The sequence below is a fragment of the Pagrus pagrus genome, assembly GCF_965226575.1.
Source record: "Pagrus pagrus genome assembly, chromosome: 15".
Lineage (NCBI taxonomy): Eukaryota > Metazoa > Chordata > Actinopteri > Spariformes > Sparidae > Pagrus > Pagrus pagrus.
In genome coordinates this window covers 24323867-24341375 of record NC_140199.1, presented here as the reverse complement: position 1 = coordinate 24341375, position 17509 = coordinate 24323867, and the positions used below count along the sequence as shown (strand labels likewise).

Genomic DNA, 17509 nt, shown 5'->3' with positions numbered 1-17509 from the left:
CCAAGACAAAGCTTCTGGCTCTGGCTGTGGTTGTAGCGCTGAAACAACACATTACACTGTACTCTCCTACAGACTTTTCTTTCTCATTTCTTGATTTCCAGCCGCTCTCTTCATTTCCTCTGTGTAGTCTACTTTTGCTGTCTCTGTCTCAGTTTCCCTCATTAGTCATCAGCTGTCTGTGAACATGCAAGATCATCCTTTTTTCATAGCAGAGGTTGATAGTGTGCGGCTGTGGCTGAGCATCAGCTGCTGCTCTTAAGATTGGTTACAGAGATAGATTTGACCCACCGCTGCTGCTGCTGCTGCTGCCATCATCCCCCTCCCCCCCGATCTCATCTCATGTCATCTCATCTAATCTGTCCATCGAGAAGGACGACTTCAGACGTGAAATCTTAGAAGAACATTACAGAGGAGAGTCAGAGGAGGAGTGTATCGATTGGCCATTTCACTTCAGGGAGGATTGAGTACTGTACATGATGAGGTCATTCTCCTCTGGCTGTGGTGGAAGTACACTTCATCAAGTTCTTGTGTTTTGAGTATTTCCATTTTGTGCTGCTTCTACTCCTCTACATTACTTTTCAGATTAAGATTTTACAGGAAAAGCATCTGATGGTTTTAAAAACAACGCTTTATTAATGTGTGTGTAGGATTTAGTGACATCTAGTGGTGCGGTTGCAGTTTTCAACCAACTGAACACCTGTCGATATGAAAGGCTCATTCTAAGGTAATGAAAACACAGCAGTTCAGTTGTTAGGTGAATTTACACAGATGAAAACATAATCACGAATATTGCATTTAATTTCTGCCTCTAATTCCCCCTGAATCCTTCACACTGGACCTTTAAATGTCTCCAACCAGTCCAGCTCTGGAACCTTTACACCAAAAAATGGTGACTAGTTGGGGTCTGTTGTCAAATTTCAGATGTCTCAGAGTGATTTCCCCTTCACAGGTGATTTCATTTGACAAAACTGTTTGAGTCCCAGACCCAGGTAAAGTTATCCAAAATTTCAAAATAAAAATAAAAACTAGAGAAAAGTCCCCCCCAAAAATACAGATTTGTATGGCAGAACTTTGTTATTTCTCCTCATTAATCATCTCACTATAATTCTGAGGTAATCAGTTTCCTCTATCTTTTTTTTTTTAAGTAAAGTCAGATTCGTCAGATTTAACAGTGCAGCTTCAGTAGTATCATGCTGCTTACACATTGATGCTTCAGTGTTAACAATCTATAATACAAGAACATGTAACTGTCCTGCAAAACAATCACTTTGCTTTTGATTATTTGCACACATTTGACTTGTAATACTTTTAAACATTGACGTTTCTATACACTGTACAATCTGACAAAGTGCTTTACTTACAAAAAAAATCAAGGAAACCATTTACCTCAAATTGACCAAGCAAAGTTGACTAATAATTTAAAGTTCTTATAACTTTTTAGCTCGTACAACTTAAATTTAATAGTTTACAGTGTAAATGCTTTCACTTGTACCATTTTATTATATTATTTCCAGTAATCGTAACACTTGTGGTCACTAGGAAAAGGTTGCATATATGAATCCCTCTTTTTTACATTTTAGCAAAAATGAATTATCAAAGAAATGTAAATCTTTTTTTTTTATTAATGGCATTAGAGCTTTGTTATACTAAACAAAAGACAGCTTTGACTCCTCCAGTACTTTTAGCCATGATTGTGCTGTTTCAAAAGATGGGGTGCAGGATATTACAGTGAAAAATTAGTCCACAGTGAGAAAAAATGTGACATAGGCAAAAAAAAAAGAAAAAGCCCAGATACTGCTATGAGTTCTGTTAAGTAAAGCATCTCTGTACTTCTTCCTCCACTGTCCTGAGGTCTCAGTTCATGCTTTTATTTGATAAAACGTTGCTGAATAGAGGTAAAAAAAAAATAGATTAATAAAATCAGTTATTTCCTGAATGTACAGTATTTGTTGTAACACAGTGTTTCCCTGAATATCATATCCATTTTAAAGGAAATCACTACAGCTGATAAACTCAGACAGGCTGCCCTCTAGTGAACAGCAGTGGATCCACAGCGAGCCTGACCTGAGCTCCTTGATCAGAAGTGAAGTACGAACTAACTGGACTGGAGTTTAATATATACAGCAGATAGATCTATCAGAGCAGCGCAGCCAAATGCAGTTCCCATTGTTTCTTTTTTCTTAACCTATAAGATGAATGGGCCTCATTAATCATGGCCATTTGTCTTCAGTTGTAAGTCTAGAGGTCAGTGATTAAACCTTGTTCTCTGTAACGTGGCCAACTCTCTCTCTCTATCTGTCTTCCCCTCCCTCGCTCGGAGGATCAGAGGCAGAGCTGCATTTCGCTGCTGCTCTGCTCTGCTTTTCATGGCTCTGATGTTGTCTGCCACCAAATCCCTGCTGAATAAAAGTCAGAAATTGAAGCAGCAAATCATGTTTTATGTATGTGTGCTTACACAATGAAAGCAGGCTGGAAAGTGGGCCAAGCATCACACAGGGCATATTATGGCAACAAAGCAGCTTTCCACTTTCTTGGAAAAACGGCAGCGGCAGCCGGCGAAGAGCCGGGCACAGAGTACAATATGAGTGTTCACTTAATGACAGTGAAAATGGAAAGACACATAGAAATTGCATTACCTGACTGCTCCGTTCCTGGGAAGTGTTTTACTATTCCCATTGATTCTATTCTGGTGTAGCAACTGTGCTGTTGACTCTCAGCTCTATTACTGAGCAGATATGTCAAGGAAGGAGTAATATAATGGTATATACTGTGAGGATTGATGATTGTTTTCATTATCAACTCATCTGGTTATTATTATTTTTGATTATTGATTCATTGTTTGGTTTGTAAAATGTCAGATACTAGTGAAAAATGACCTGCTAGACTTCTTTAGATTACCTGTTTTGTCTCACAAACAGTCCAAAATCCCAAAATATTTAGTTTCCAACGATTCAGATAAAAGCAGAACATGTTTCAGGATCTTCAGCGGGAGATTTGTAGGCATTTTTGCTTGACAAATGATTAAAACAGTATTTTTCTGTCATGGTCTAGGCTTTTGGTTAGTCATTTCCTGTTTTATTTTGTAGATTATATCCTCAAGTGTCTTGCTGTGACGTTCCACTTCCTGTCTTTGTCTTTTTCCTGTTCTTTTTCTGTGTACACCTGTCTTTCATTTGGTCAGTAGCCCTTTTGTATTTGTCAGTTTGTGTGTTTGTGTCCACAGGTCAGTCCTGCGTCTCTTGCCTTTTCTGTGTCTGTTTCCAGCCCTCTCTGTGTTTCCAGGTCTTCTTTGGTTTGTACTTTGTTTAGTTTTTGATTTTCCCCTGTCTGCATCTTCTGTTTTTGTTGCCTGCCAGTTTTGTTCCTTGGATTTACAGTCTACTTTTTTAAAGCTTGCTTCTAAGTGTTTGTGTTTGTGTCTCTGAAAAGATTTGCTTTATGTCAGTATTGCATTTTCTGACTTTTTGTATTAATGTGATGAAGTAATGTGAGTGCAGTGCCATTTCAAAACATGGCACATACTATCTTGTAATGTGAGGGGTTTAGATCCAGTCCTAAGCTTCCTGAACTGCTCATAGACATAATGATATCAAACACGTTTGAGAGGCCTCCCGGAGCAGCTGATGGTGCTGCTAAGCAATGATAAACATTTTAACATTAGCTAGCATACCACTGCTGACAGAAACTTAAAATCTCACCTTCAGGAAACCTGTGTTGACAGCATCTCCCACATCATCCAGACTCGTTTAACCTTCTGATTTTTTTTTCTCACTGCAGCATGTTCCTACAGCAAGTTGTTGCACCACGGTGATCTAAATTGTGTTCTGTCAAGTCTGCTTCCCCATGAGATCATGTGAGAGGGATCAAGTTTGGGCCCAGCTTCAGTCAGCAGAGCCATGAAGCCAGAGCACTGAAGCCATGCCCCCACTGCGGCACAGAGCTGTGTTTGCGATTTACAAAAAATGTATTAACATTGAACGTGTTGCGAAAGTAAACCAAATTTGACACTGCACTTACTTGTGTCATCAGCAGCAAACCTGCCAAGTGTGAAGTAGATTGGATGAACGCTTCTCGAGATACTTGAATAACAGACAGACATAATTTGCTTGCTTTATAGTTAAACGTTGTATGCAATAAACTCGATCATGCAGCCATTCCTGTCTAAATAAAGTTTCGACTTAAAACAATTAGGTTATAAACAAGTAAGTCCGTCAGCACAAAACAAATTGAATATCTGTGATCAGTATAGGTTTTTCCATTTTGAACGGAGAATGTCATGGTGGACTTTCATTATATTCTGACATGATATAAACAAACAATAAGAAATCATGGTTCATCAAGAAAGTAATTGGCAGCTTAATTGCATCCCTATTTATTTTGTTTTTAAACTGCTTCTCATTAAATGCATTATATAACCATACAGTATATTAATATGGCAATATAAGGTTGCATAACACAACAGATGCCAAGTTTAGTCCCCTCCTCAACCCCTAGATTTGTCTATAGTATGTGTTCATGTGTTTGTCATTCCTTCAGGACTCAGCTGAACATTTCCCTCCCTGGGTTCATTCTGCAGGAGTCACCTTGGCTCAGGTTTAGCCACGCCTTCTGTGTGACGGCAGCTACTTTCTCCTTCACCCTCCGTTCCTCCTCCCTCATCAGTACAGCAGTGAAACACAGCAGAGTCCTGGAGTAACCCAATCACTGTAACGTTCGCAGCACAGTGATTAACAAAGTGACGCCACAGCGAACGGGCTGCATAACCTTAATAACACCCCAGAGCTGAAGTTAATACTGCAGCACCCTGTGGGAGTGCGACCTCAAATCGTGGTGTCGTTGTCCTCACTTAAAGTGTGGGTCCCTGCGGTGAGGACATATGCTGCGTTAGCGATGTAATCTATCCACCAGTGATCTAAAGGATTAAAATCTCGATCTAATCTGCACCCATGGGTTCACATCAGCCCATCATACAGGGTGAGATGTCATCTGTTGATTAGAGAGAGTGCACGGAAAGACGTATGCGTGTGGGTATGACTGTGTGCGTGTGTGCATTAGCTGCAGAGATCATTACAGCATCACAGGTCATGTCTTTTGGCCTCGAGGTGGATTTTATGAAAATTAAAAAGATGTAAAGCTGACCATAATCATGCAGAGGTCAGATCTACGTATTTATATGTGCATATATAGTACATGTGAGTGTGTGCGCATGTGTGTGTGTGTGTGTGTGTGTGCATACGGTACAGTACATGTGCCTGTATTTGCAAATCACTGTTTATATAACCTTCTGTAAACAGATATCTGAATATGAATGCAGAATCTGTAGGCAATGGACATGATTCTGGTACTGAAGCAATCTGGGTTCTGGCTTTAGTCCGAGTGGCACTGACCAAAAACTTTTGAGCAGCTTTGGTTGCATTCAGGTAAACAGTCCATGTGGACAGTAAAACAGGCATAATATATTGTGATCTCTGACATCTGACAATGATGTAGCCTTTTATAAATTATTTTCTGCATTCTGTTTTTAAATAATGACTGGTGCACGGAAGAGGAAGTCTTCACAAGGATATCCGTTATCCAAATATCCACTGCTGGCTACACCAGAACCCCTGAAACATCGCCTGATTGCTGTTTTTATTCCTCTTTTCCTGATTAATAGTAGTTTTGTCTCCAAATCCACACTTTGATTTAACTTGCGATTCTAAGGTCACAGTACGATTTTTGTTTTTAAAAAAATGTTCAGTGCTTACAGCTTTGTCATTGTTAGAGTATCGTATATGCGTGTCATTTACATGTTCAAATTCTTCTTTAAAAAGATAGCTGTAATGTACTACAAAGGTTTGACTTTCCTGGTGTGTTTTTGTAGCTTAGGGTTCGTTCAAGTTAAAAAAAAAATATTCACCCATAACTTACTGTATACCAGCCTTGGGGGATTCCACAATAAACAACAAAATATAGAATTTCAGTTTGTTGAAAATTTCGGCTTTCTTAAATTTGTCCCGAGCAAACCCTCTTCCCAAACCAAACAATAAAAGATCTTTGAACTAGAAAATGAACCCAGCATCTGCAACGCTTCGAGTTACCTGGTATCAGTCAGTTGATCGTCTTCGTACACACAGGATAATTGTCTGGAAGTGCAGATGTAGTAGGCGGGGTTGAAAAGATAAAAATAAATAATAATTTGACAATAATGATCATTTAAATTGCTCATTTCAGTCAGTTTTTAATTAAGAATTATAATAGTGACACCCCTAATTATTGTCTCGGCAGTTTGTTCCAGACTGAAATGTCTGAACAGCTGTTGGATGGATTGCTGTGAAATTTTATACAAACATTCGAGGTTGCTAAAGAAAAAATCGCATTGATCCCCTGTCTATTTAGAGAGGGTGGGGGTATCTGAATAAACTTAACCCCCACCCTGTTATCTCACCATCCCCCGCACCTGTCCCCCAGGGAAGACCCTGACCATCTGTCCTCCTGGGGGGTCTCAGTTAGGACATGTTGTCTTTACCCCATGATTATCTTCATATGATCAGGCTGTGTCTCACTGGAGTTCATTGTAACAACTATGAGGCACATGGCCGTCAAATCAGGCCTCAAATGGCTGAACACAATAATCATCTAATAGCGGAAATCCCAGATCCTGATTGCCACTTTAATCAGTCGTACCTGAACCCTAAAGCCCAGCTGACCTCCAGATTTCATGGAAATCGACTTTGTGAGACTTTCTGTTGACGGACCAACACGTGATTTAAGTGCATGTTTGTTTGAGCCTCTTATAGACATCAGCTATCTCCGAGCTATAAGGAAATCTAGAGGTTAATCAATAATCACGTTTTACGCTTTCATTTGTCAGAGTAAAATGGATGGCATTGATTTAGTTTAAAAGGTTATGCATTATGTTCTGTTGTCCAAATGAAATTAGCATTCTTGTAGCATCTGTACAGCCAGTGATGTTTGATGGAGGCTGGAGTAAAGGTTGAACTTCTGTTGTTTGGTGGACGGGAAAACAAGGCGCTCCGACGTTTCTCTGCCTTATAATCTGGGATAATGTCATTAAAACAGGTATGCACTCCGGTCATGTGGGACCCAAATGACATTAGCCTTTTTTGTACAAGAAAAAATCTGTCAGTGTGACAGTCCATGTGTTCTTACAGTCCGTCTCTCTGTGACAATAGCTGCAAAAGAGCTTGATCAGCATCTGTTCGTGGCTCCTGAAGGCAGCTCGAAAACTCAGCCTGGCAGCCGGGCAATGTGGCAGGACTGACCCCTGCACTGGGACACTGGGGCCAAAATCAATAATGGTATCGTATCACTTATCAGACTGTAACAAGCTGACTGATTACCTCATCGGCTGCTTGTATAGAGAGTGGAGAGGTGGTGGGGAGGAAGCAAAGAGAAAGAAGGGGTGAGATCAGGCGATTAAAAAAAGCATAAATGAAAAAGGGAGGCTGAATTAGCATTTCTCGAAAGAAGATAAACCCCTCTAATGTACAAACAGAAGAAAAGAGCTTATGTTACAAGGTTCCTTTGACTAAATCCTTCCACTGTAATTTATACTATAAAGTTACCATAAGATATTTACACACTTGAATTTTTCAGGCTTTTTTCCACTCAGCTCAGCTCAGAGATTTGTTTTGATTAACTTGTAGAGAGCCAGAAAAACACAATATAAGCTAATTCGGGATATTACATAAATCAGTATACAGTATCACCAAGCTCGACTGCACGTCCTCCTCCTTTTTGTATTTTTCCTCTTTTAATGAGACGCGGTTTGGTCGTTGTTGGTTCTTTGCCCTTTGTAGCCTCGTTTAGAAGCTTGAGACACATGCAGATTAGAGTTTCTAGCCAAAACATGTACATTATATTTTTCATGGTAGGATCATGTGATGCTTGGTGTTCCTGGTTGTATTCTTCATTGCATGTGGATGCTTGTTCAGGCACCAGTTGTTCCAGGAAAGACTTGTGAAGTGTGGTTTAGATCTAACATATAGTCTGGCTTTAGATGGACTTCTAAATTTATCAGTTGCACAAAGCTGCCTAAAACACTTTGTAACTTTGTTTTTTAAAGGGTTGTATGCATAAAAATTACCATTATTATTATTGTCGAGTCTTGACTATATTAAGTAGAACTAATTTGCTATGAATTCTGAGTAAATTAAGGCTTCAGACTAAAAAACATGGCTGACTGCGCAACCACATAAAAACGCTCAGCTCCCTTCGTTACAGTTAAGTTACTGCAGACTCTCAAAGCTCTTTCCCTTCTCTGTCAGATTGTTACCATGGAAAGCTTAACATAAGTCAGTCTTGTTTGGGGTTGGTAAGGGGCACTTTGTGTCTTTATTTGGCAGCGGACAGTAGAGAGATGACATGAAATGAGGAGAACGAGAGGTGAGAGATGTCACGCAACAAAGGTCTCCAGCTGGAGTCGAACCAGAGATACTGCGTTTCATGTTTGGCTCCATAACCATCGATAATTATCACTAACCTTGTATATAAAGATGGATAACATGATAGCTCATTAAAATGAAGCAGATTTAGCAGATGGGACTTGATGGGCCAAACTAAACATTGAATATTGACATTCACTTTGGTAAGTCATTTTCACACTGATGTATGTTAAAGTGTCGGGCCGTTGCTCAATACCGGACAGTCCATAATTTCAGCTCATTGTTAAGCTGCTTTACTTTATCGTTTTGTTTCACTGTTGCTGCTCTCATGGCATCATCATCGGCAGCTGTTTTTAGTGAAAAAGCTCCAAAAACCCACCTGCCACAGCAAACAGACACAGTTGGGAACTAGCCAGTGAATATATTGGAACATTGAGCAGCTAAAGAGTGAGATATTTTTCTCAGGAGTTGGTAGAGCCCAAACACAGAGCTAAAAGAGAGTGAGTATTTAACACATGTTTGTCATGTGGCAAGAGAGACTTGACTCTAATTGATGATATTTTTGCTACGTAACTGTTGGATGTGCAAATAAGCGGCTGCATGCTTAAAATGTTGTTGCTCCTGCCCCCATGTGGCCAAAAAAGCAGTCGTTGCAGTTTTTATTATGTTGTCAATGTTGCTAACAGATCAACATTAACACTCTTTGTTTTCCTTCAGGTCAGAGTGCAGAAGGAGAGGCTGAAGGAGGTGCGAGGTCCTGTGATGAGAACCCTCTGCCATTTCCCCGTCTCCCCCAGACCTCCAGGAGGAGTACGCTGGGCGACACTCTGAGGTAAAGAAGCACACAAAAAATAAAAAAAACCTCTGCAGACAAAACCCTTCTCTGACGACGCTGACCTTCAGTATGTGCTGACTCAGACGTCCCCCACTCTTCCCACTTCTCTTGTTCTCTCTCTCTCCCGCCCTCTCCGTGTTGGTCTTTTTCCTCTGCTGTCTTTCGGGGACTCTGGGACATTGATCAATGGTCTGACTTGGTGGTTTGGGCTCAGTTTGGAGTGACCCGCCGTGGTCGCTTTGTCACACAGAAACACACACATTTATGGTAATGGGGGTCTTGGCCTCCCTCTTTGAAGTGTCCGGTTAGGGATCAGGTTTGGAGATGGATGGCAGTTGGAGTGTGTGACACAGGGAGGAGGGAGTAGAGGAGGAGGAGATGAGGGGTCAAGGGGGCAGGAATTTGCGGCTGACCCCGTGTTGTTCCATACGGCAGCCGGGTGACAGCAGAGGAGTCGAGGAAGGAGTGTTTGTTTACTTCTGCCACAAATCTAATTTTCTCTACACTCCCTGTTTCACAACACATAATACACAGTGTTACCTCCTTTAAACTCTGTAGTGTCTGACTCGATGGACAACAAAAGTTCTTGTTTGTTTTGTTTTTGAGCAGCCACACAGCTCTGAACACTGACATCAGCTCCTTATCATTTCTCTCAGCGGAAGGCCTCACAGTGAAGGGCAGTGTTTGTATGATATGTGTGGTGATAATAATGTGCGGTCGACAAAGCGGCAGCTGTCTTCCTCTCTTCTTTCCACCGTCTCCGTTACAGATCTGCTGTCTCGTCTGCTTCTGTCTTTCCTCTAGTCCGGCTCAGCCTGTCCCAGCCCAGCTGTCCATTTCCTTCATTAGCTGTCCCACAACGATACCCACCGCCTGCTCCAGCAAGGTCACTTTCAGAATACAAAGGACTCCGATAAGTCCTGATTTTTGTTTGATACAAGTTGAAGCAGCACTAACCCATATTTTTACGTTGACAGAGGTCAAAAAGACTATATGTCATGTGAAGGAGATCCCTTGTTATAATGAAGGTACAGATTATTATCACCTGACAGCAGTGCAGTTCCCCTCAGAGCATTTTAGCGTCTTTCAGCTCTTTGTTTTGGTTTTAAGGGCTTTAACTTAACTGCAGCAGCAGGAAGCTGCTCAGAAGCGCCAATAGATTCAGACACATTTTTTCATTCGCTCCATTTCTGCTTTTGTCTCTTTACTTCCAATAGGAAGTAAAGAGAGGATTTACTTCCAATAGGAAGTAAAGAGAGGATTTAATCTGACCTGATGTCACCTCATCCACCACTGATATCAGATTAAAAAAGACGGTGTTTGGCACAATGTTTCAGAGAGCGATACCTACAGTAGCTTATCATGTGTTGCAGCAGTATATTAACTTGTAGTGTTCTCATGATACTGGAATGTCTAACTTCAATATAATACCTTGAAAAATATTGATATTCAATAGGGATAAAATGATAGGAGAGTGAAAAAAGCTGCTAGTACCACTGTATCAATACTGCAAAAAATGTAAACTGTAATAAACAGAAATATTCAGAATCAATATTAGTATCAATATTTTGATATTTTTGACAACATAATTAGCTTGATGTGTCTGTGGTGAAAAACTCTGATGCTTAACTTGTTATCAAAGTTATTTGTTGTTGGCACTATAGGACTGACCCAAAAGCTTTTGAAGCCTCTATCGTTGCCATAGTAATCAACGTCGAAATCAGTATTCGAATGTTGGGTTGCACTGTGAGAAATGGAGCTCCTCTGTGGCGTTTAAACAGTCACAAAATCCATGCACATATAAGCCAGGGGCACACATGTGATATGAGTGGATACAACAGTATTTGTGAGAGGGTGAGAGGGTAGGATCACAGCGTTACATTCATGTTTACTTCAACATACACGTTTTCAACGCATTGTTATGATGTAATGAGTTTTGTTGTCAAATTGTACAGACCTGGGATTTGTATTTACGACAGTGGTGTTGCAAATCGCCAAATCGCACAAAATGCTGATTTCTACGTAACGTTGCTTTTAACATCAACAACATTACAGAGTCAGAGCACCTCCTTGTTGTTGACACACTGGAGGTCATTAGCTGAACAGCTGAAGAGCCAGACATTTCCCAAGGGGGTTTATAAAGACAAAAACAAAGCTAAAAGGTAATTGATTTGAGTTAAATTCATCAGGTGGCCAGACAGACGACTTCAAATGAATGATAATGCTGCTCCCATTCAGCTGAATGTGTGATCATGCAGGTGTTTGCTAGCACATTAACCAAGTGTTTTAGATGTCTCCAGCACAGCTGATTCAAATGATCAGCTCATTATTAAGCTCGGCTGAAGTCTGATAACGACCCATTTATTTGAGTCATGTGTGGGAAACATTTAAAACATGCAGGGCAGGGGACCACATGACCAGGATTTTAAAACACTCAAACTAATAATATCATGTCAATTTGCAGCTTGTTGCACTGCCCCCAAGTGCCCAAAAAGCCAGGGAATGTCGGTTTATCATGTTTAATACTGTAAAAACTTGAGTGGGGTATTCTTCTTCCCTCTAAACATCCACTTATTAAACATGTTTAAACGTCTCTCCCTACTCGAGTCACGTTCAGCCTCCCACTCCGTGCTGACTCATGGGAGGGTTCAACATTTTGCACTAAACCGATGGACACAGTTGGTAAGTTATTATTGTTACCTGTTCGCAGGCTGAAATAGAAACTCTTGCTGACTCACACACAGACACACACACACTCGCTGTCACACACACACACACACACACCCACACAGAAGACTCAAAAGCTTTCTGGTGTTGTATTTTCAGCGTGGAGAGGTGGGCTGTGTTAATGGCAGTAAAGTGCCAAGTCAGAGAGCAGAAGTGAACTTTCTTCTCACTTGTTAGACCGCTGTGGGACTCAGAGGGAGGTACAGGGAAGTTCCAGTAAAGAGAGAGAAAAGACACACACACACACACACACAAACCCTTGTCCTCCAGCATTACTCAGCCCTCCTACTGGTTTTCCATGGAAGCACACAACAATAAACCCGATAGTTAGTGTGGTGTGTGTGTTTGTGTGTGTGTGTGATTTATAAATAGCGTGGTGCTTACACAATTAATGGATAAATCAAATGAAGAATAAACGGAAAAACAATAGAACAATTTAACTGTTCTGATAATCGTTTGCAGCCATGCCAGCGGCCCTGTGAGGCTGCGCTCAGACACAGCTGTGCTTTGAGTAAAATGCCAACATCAGTCTGCTAACATGCTCAAAATGACAGTTCGTGTTTTCTATACGCATTTGCTGGCTCGGCTTGACTCAGTTTGACTCATGACAGGGATTTGCATTTCCTTTACAGCAGGGATACGTGCTGGAAGGTGCATCCTCAACTGATTACAAGCTTGTACCCTCAGTGCTATCGAAGAATAGCCTCGAACAAAGCCCCTATAATTAAATCAACATGTTTTATTTCCTCATAATACGTCACAATAAAAGTCCCTGTTGGCTAGTTATTTAAAAGCTTTTATTGTAAAGCAGCAACATCAGGAAATACTGGGTTTTCACCAGCAGTAACTTAACACGACTTTTGAAATAGCTGAAAACAAACGCAATAAAACGGTGAAGTACAGCAGGGATGCAGGAGAGAAAGTGAACTCACCTCACCACAGCGGCCTAGGGATCAGATCCGACCTGGGCCCTTTGCTGCACGTCAAACCCATCCACCCATTTGAACATTACAAATGTCAACCTCCTTGTTGTGTTAGAGGAAAGGTCAGGGGATCACCAGAGTCATTAGATTCATCATCCAGCTGTTGTTGAGATATTTCAGTCTCTTCTTTGTCTCAGATCACTTTGAATGTAACGACCTTGGGTTTTGGGCTGTTGGTCGGGCACAGCACTAGAACAATAGATACTTTGATCTCCTTTAGATGCATAGTTATTTAAAGAGAAACTTCCTGAGAAGGAAAGATCTCACTGTTCAAACTCTTGACTACTCGTGTCCACACTGAGGCCAAAACCTTCGAAGAGAGGTCACAAGCAGAGGGGGTTCATCAGGGTTGGGAGCCACTGAATCAGATTGAACGGTAGAAACGATCGACTTATTTATTGATAATGAAAAGAATCTGTCTCGACAGCTCCAACACATCACTCATTCGGTCCCTGCACACCTTCTTCTGCACAATAGAGCATGGGGAGTGTGCGACGATGAGCAGAAACATGTTATGTAATTTACCCCATCTGAGTGAATGACCCACCCCCTCCCTCTCTGTATCGGCTGCAGCTCTTGATGTATTCAGTGTTGTTTGATAATTGCACAACTGGGTGTAAGTGTGCTGTTATATAGCCTGAGGATAGATTCTGAAAATTGAGGATGAGAGGGCCGCTTTCACACACATCGTCCAAAAAGAAGTAGTGAAAGGCAACTGCAAAAAAATGTTCTGAGCCTGACGCAGAATTGTGTCGATGCAGCGTGTGAAAGAGAAGAAGGGGATGGATGAAGCTCGGGCTAAAAAGAGAAGGGGGAGGAGAGAGAGGCAGTGTGTGTGTGTGTGTGTGTGTGTGTGTGTGTGTGTGTGTGTGTGTGTGTGTGTGTGTGTGTGTGTGTGTGTGTGTTAAAAGAGGGAAACTAGAGGCAGGGGGCTGGCAGACAAAAGTGAGAGAGTTGAGGGAGGAATGAGAAGGAGGAGGAGGAGGGGGAGGCGGTGCTAAGGCAGACAGCAGGGAAGGAAAGCTGAGAAGAGGAACAGTGGAGTGAAGTGAGAAGAGAGAGGAGGAGGAGGAGGACAGGACAGGACAGGAAAATAAGGGGGCTTCCATTTGAAAGTCCTCGTGTTGGGATATGAAGTCCTGGTGCGGAGCAGAGGCAGCGGCAGGAAGCTGGAGCGTTGTGGGGAAGAGGTAGACAACCGGGACAAGAAGAGAAGAGGAAAATCTGAGACTGGAGTGATTTTTCACTTTTTTTTTTTTTTTTTTTTTTTTTTTCCAAGAGAGACGGAGACAAGTGGAGGCAGCGATGCAGGGCTCCAACTGGGGTGAGTGTGGAGAGAGAGTGTTTGTGTCTGCAGAAGTGTGTGCCTTAAATTCTCCAAACTCTCTCTCTCTCTCTCTCTTTAGCCTGCTCTTTATCCCAGTTTGGCTTCGTTTACATGAAATTTGCTCGAGGGAGACTGTATTCATGAGCGCCTCGGGCCAGTGTGAAGCCACTTAAGAGGGTGTCAGTTGCGGAAACGCCAGTAATAGAAGGTGTGTAACGGAAAGAGTTCGAGACAAAAGTTGCTCGGCAGCCACGTTCAAAGGGAAACACTGATTTCAGCAGGATTGGAAACTAGTTGAGAAAAGCCAGAAAGTTGATGAGGACCTCTAAAATGTGCTTTAACTCAGATCTGATTGGCGAGACGCTTGGTTTCTCGAGTAGCTAACTGGCATTGGCTTAAAGTTAGTTTTCTAAGACTCTGTCTGCTCTCAGTGACCCTGGAGACTTTTGTCCTGCACAAGCAGAAACAGCTTAGATCTGTTGAGGTGGGATGATGAGTTTTTGGCGCCCAGGTTTTCTAATCTTGACCCTGGTTAATCTGCTCATTACAGACTGTTGAGGGTATTGATCTGAAATTTCAGCCTTTAAGAAAAGCTGTCCCAGCCTCTGGACAGTTGGCCTAGAGCAGGAAAACGGAGGAGGAGGAGGAGGAGGAGAAGGAGGAGGAGGAAGGTGTTATTCAATCTGTCTGCACGCACACTCACACTGAAGATCATGAGGCACCAGACAATTAGGCCGCATCTCAGAAGTGTGACCGTACAAAACATGTTTTCACCCAGAAGACTCAAAGGGAATCTTTGTGATTCTTTTGATGACGAAGCACAATGAGAGACGCACTGTTTCTCCTCTGTCTTCCCGACGCGTGTAATTAGAAGACTCCTCGTGCGCCCTGGGCCGCATATTGTAGTTTCTCATCAACTTTGTTATGGCCCACGAGTGATGTGTCAGCAGATATGTTTATAGTTGGAGCAGTCAGAGGAGCCGTCCATTCACTCGACTCTTTGTAGTAGCTGTCTGTCTGACCGTGTCATGTTGAGGTTTCGTTTGAGAGCACGCCGGAGAGAAGGCTGTAATTACCCAGGCTGGATTGTGACCGAGTTTAGGAGGAGTGACGTTTCTCTCCATAAACACTGCGGCTGTAAACGGGCAGGTGTCGAGACGTTAACGTCAAGTTTCACCGGAGGGGTGACGTGGAGGGGAGAGAGAGGGGGGACAAGGATGAGGGTTACCTCATCAGCTCTGAACAAAACAAATGAGGTAAATGTGTGTCACGTGCTGCAGGTTACATACGTAACCCTTTCCAGCCCTGTTGACTCATGCCTCCTGTATGTGTGTCTACAGCATTTAAAGATAGTAAAGTAGCTCCAAATGAATCAAAATGAGACCTTTTTTACTCTTTTCCTCCTTTTTCGACCTCTTCCTTTTAGGGTTATGCTCTGATAGCCGGCTCTATTTTGGATCTGGCTCCACATCTAACGAATCTATCATTCAAGTTCTCTCTTCAGCCCCTTTTTTCACATAACTTGCGCAATAGCGACACAATGAAGACACTTCTTTATGGTGACAACCAACGACAGCATAATGGTGCTCCTGTGTGTTATTTTTAGATAACATGCTGGTGTTTAGTGAGCAAAAGAGTTGTCACGTGTTGGCATCCAGTGTGACGTTCACATACGTGTTACATAGCACTTTCTAAACAGTAACAATGGCAACATGGCCCAAACTAAAATGTATCATCCCTATTATATGACAGTTGATCTTGTTTCTGCTCCGAGGGTGAAGGGGTCGCGTTCCTCGTTTTCTCCCCAATTTGCAGACATTTTCGGTCGCTGCTCTTCTTTGAGTTTGCTGCTAACTGCTGCTAGGTCGTCCATGGTCGTATGTTTTATACTGAACGGAGAGGCAGAATAATGGGAGAATAATGAATTGCTGGCTTGACAGGCTGTGTAAAGGAGCTGCGTCTCTTTCTGACATTAAAAGCATCCGCAAAGAAAAAAAAACACTGGTGATACGCAACAAAACAACTGCGAAATGCCGTATTTGCAGGTGGGCACTCACGACAAAGGGGAGATAAGTGCCTTGCTCAAATATTAATCGTCCATTATATTAAAGTTAGAACTTGGGAAAGACGAGTTCGCCTCCTTCGCCAACAACAACAGTTCAATTAACTTTAAGTGCATTGTCAGAGCAGAAACATCTGCAATTTATTGAGTTGATATTTGCTAAACAATAAAGTTTAATAAGTTACATTTCAAATGTGTTGTTTTTATTTCTGCAGCTGTAGGACAGCTGTCCAGTGAGGAGGATGTTGTGTCATTGATGAATCCACAGAGCAGTGACAAAATATGTGAGGAAAGCAGAATCTCTTTGCTTTAGGTAGGGGATAGGGTGAAATAAAAACGAACATGTCTTTGTTCGCCATCAAGCAAACTACACGAAAAGATTCGACGGAGGATTCGAAACTGCGTTCGATTCGTCCCGTCGAGCTAAATGTCGTGCCAGGTATTTATGTAAAGCCTCTCGCTGAGAAGCATGGTGAAACACTGAAGGAGGGAGACAGAAACACAGGAAGACTGAGAGACAGCGAGAGATTAGAAGTCGGCCTGGCTTCTCCTCAGTTTGCTGAATGAGTGTTTTCCATGCCAGTCCCCCCCCCTCTCCATCTTTCTCGAGTTTACAGCGGCACGGACAGTGTGTCTCACTGTGTCTGCACATGTGCTTCTTTGCCCTGTCAGATATTTTCTCAGATGAGTGGAAGTGAATTATACATCGAGGCTGGCACAGTTAAAACTGAGGCGTCGCTGCTTATGTAATAGCTGCTGCGAAACTCATTTGCCTGGCTGTTTTTAGTAGCAGTGTGTGTGTGTGGGTGGCATTGTGTGTGTTATATTCAGGTTCGGCTATGATCAGTGATTTCACACTGAAGCTGTCACACCTTTGCTGAGACGTTTCAGATATCGTGGCCTACTTTTCCTCGCTGGAGTCTGGTAGTAAGTAAAGCGCTCTCTGACAATCCTGTCGCTGCCCCCTCCTCTCCTCGCTCTGCCTCGCATTATGGGTCACATTGTCAGTCAGTGTTGTTGCTTTCAGTGTGAGATAACAGGCCCCTTCTCTCTGCTCTCTGCCCTCTGTTAAACTGAAACAATGGCCCTCCACTGTTCGTACAGCCTGAAGCAGCAGGGGGGAGGAAGGGAAGTTGAGGAGGGAAAACTTTACTCTTCTCTCCTCATTTGGGACAATGAGAAGTCAGA

The 17509-nt window shown here is 42.3% G+C and overlaps 1 protein-coding gene across 2 annotated transcripts in view; it reads left to right on the top strand.

Annotated features, from left to right (window-relative positions):
- LOC311271052 (leucine zipper putative tumor suppressor 2 homolog) overlaps positions 1 to 17509 on the top strand; it is a 50675-nt gene that overhangs the window by 15584 nt on the left and 17582 nt on the right. The window contains exon 2 of one of the 2 annotated variants that reach the window (XM_084376424.1): positions 9105 to 9219. The gene's annotated coding sequence lies outside the window, so the exon portion shown is untranslated. Of the gene's footprint in view, positions 1 to 9104; positions 9220 to 13938; positions 14257 to 17509 lie in introns of those variants that run through there. The other variant, XM_084376425.1, reaches the window with a different exon arrangement.